Source organism: Numida meleagris, chromosome 21, assembly GCF_002078875.1.
Source record: "Numida meleagris isolate 19003 breed g44 Domestic line chromosome 21, NumMel1.0, whole genome shotgun sequence".
NCBI classification, from domain to species: domain Eukaryota; kingdom Metazoa; phylum Chordata; class Aves; order Galliformes; family Numididae; genus Numida; species Numida meleagris.
In genome coordinates this window covers 3,304,444-3,306,879 of record NC_034429.1, presented here as the reverse complement: position 1 = coordinate 3,306,879, position 2,436 = coordinate 3,304,444, and positions in this window count along the sequence as shown.

Sequence of the window (2,436 nt, the reverse complement as noted above, 5' to 3'; positions counted from 1 at the left end):
GGGGGGGGGGATGTGCACCCACCCGCACTCCTGGTGCCGTGACCCCACGCAGGAAGCCCCACGCCGTGTGCTCACCCCATGGGATTTACATCCCCCCCCCCCACACGCACACAGCCCGGAAGCTCCCACTTGGGGGGCGCACTGGGTCCCTCCCCCCCACTTTGAGCGGGCCCCCCCCCCCCTTTCCGTGGGTGTGGGGCTGTGGGGACACGCGTGTAGAGGAGACGCAGTGCGTGTGTGCGTGTGTGCGTGTGGGGGGGGGGTGACACACGGGTGCCCCCACCCCACAGTTCACAGTGGCTCTCGGGTGGTCGTTATGGGGCTGCGCTCGTAGGGCAGGGTGTGGGGCGCGGTGTGGGGCGCGGTGTGGGGCGGCGGGGGGTGCTGGGTTTCCTCCCTCCCCTCCCCCTTTCCTGCCCCAGCAGCGGGGCCGGAAGCCACCGAGCGGTGACGCGGTGACACGGGGACGGCGTGGGGCGCGCGATGGGGCTCCCCGCACCCTATAGGGCGCCCGCCCCACGGCGTCCGTCCGTCCGTCCGTCCATTCACGCGCTCCTCTCCCGCCCTCCAGGCCCGACCCACGGCCATGGCGCCGCCGGAGGGGCCGCCGTAGCGGTGCCAGCATGGAGCAGCCCGGGGGCCGTCCCCCTGTCCCCGCTGTGCTGGCGGCTCAGGACGCCATCGTCTTCTCCGACGCGGCATCGCCCTCGGGGGCTCCCGCTGCCCCCCTCCCGCCGCCCGCCGATGTCTTCTGGGCCAGCCTGGTGCAGGCCCAGATGTGCGTGTGGGACCTGGAGGGAGCCATCGAGGGGACCCGCGCTGGGGGAGGCCGCCGAGATGGATCCCGGTGTGGGGACGTGGCGGGGAGCGGGGCGCCCGGGGCCTCGGGGGGGGACGTGGGGCCCGGCGGGGTCCCGCCTCGACCCGGCGCCGCGGATGGGAGAACCTGCCCGGAGTTTGCGACCGCCCGTGGGATCGCGTCCCCTGGGTCCGTCCCCACCTATGGGAGAACCTCGATGGAGGACGTGGACGCCCGTGGGGTCGCGCCTCGATCCATCCCCGCCTATGGGACCGGCGCCCCAGAGGGTGCCGGCGCCCGTGGGACCACCTCGGCTGAGTGCATCCCCGCGGCTGGGAGAACCTCGATGGAGGACGTGGACGCCCATGGGATCTCGCCCCGATCCATCCCCACGCGTGGGAGCACCTCCCCAAAGGATGCGACCGCCCGTGGCATCGCCTCACCCGAACCCATCCCCACCCATGGGAGAACCTCGGTGGAGGACGCCCGTGAGATCTCACCCCAACCCATCCCTGCCTACGGGAGAGCCGCCCCAAAGGATGCGACCGCCCATGGGACCACCGCCCCTGAATCCATGCCTGCCTATGGGAACACCCCCACAACGATGTCCGTGTATGGGACCACCTATGAATCCATCCCCGCCTATGAGACCACCGCCCCAAAGGATGCCGCCACCCATGGGACCACCGCAACTGCGTCCAGCCCCACGTTTGGGATGGACTCCGTGGATGACGCGGGCGCCTATGGGGTCACACCTCAATCCATCCCCGCCTATGGGAGAGCTGCCCCGAAGGATGTGACCGCCCACGGGACCACCTCACCTGAATGCATCCCCACCTATGGGAGAATTTCAATAGAGGATGTGGACACCTATGGGATCTCACCCCAACCCATCCCCAGTTATGGGAACACCTCCACAGAAGAGATGTCCGTGTGTGGGACCACCTATGAATCCATCCCCACCTATGGGACCACCACCCCAAAGGATGTGACCGCCCATGGGACCACTGCAACTGAGTCTATCCCCACCCATGGGAGAACCTTGATGGAGGACATGGATGCCTATGGGATCTCACTCCAACCACTCCCCAGTTATGGGAACACCACAAAGGATGCGACCATCCATGGGACCACCTCACCTGAATCCACCCCTACATATGGGATCAGCTCCACAAAGGACATGTCCATGTATGGGATCACCTCATCTGAGCCCATCCCCACCTATGGGCCCACCACCCCAAAGGATGCCACCACCCATGGGACCACCTCATCTGAGTCTATGCCCACCCATGGGAGAACCTCCACTAAGGAGATGTCCATGTATGGGGCCACCTACGAGTCCATCCCCACCTATGGGAGAAGCTCCATGGATGACATGGACACCTACGGGGTCACACTTCAATCCACCCCTGCCTATGGGACCACCACCCCAAAGGATGTGACCACCCATGGGACCACCACAACTGAGTCTATCCCCACCTATGGGAGAACCTCGATGGAGGACGTGGACACCTATGGGATCTCACTCCAACCCATCCCCAGTTATGGGAACACCACAAAGGATGTGACCACCCATGGGACCACCTCACCTGAATCCACCCCTACATATGGGATCAGCTCCACAAAGGAGCTGTCTA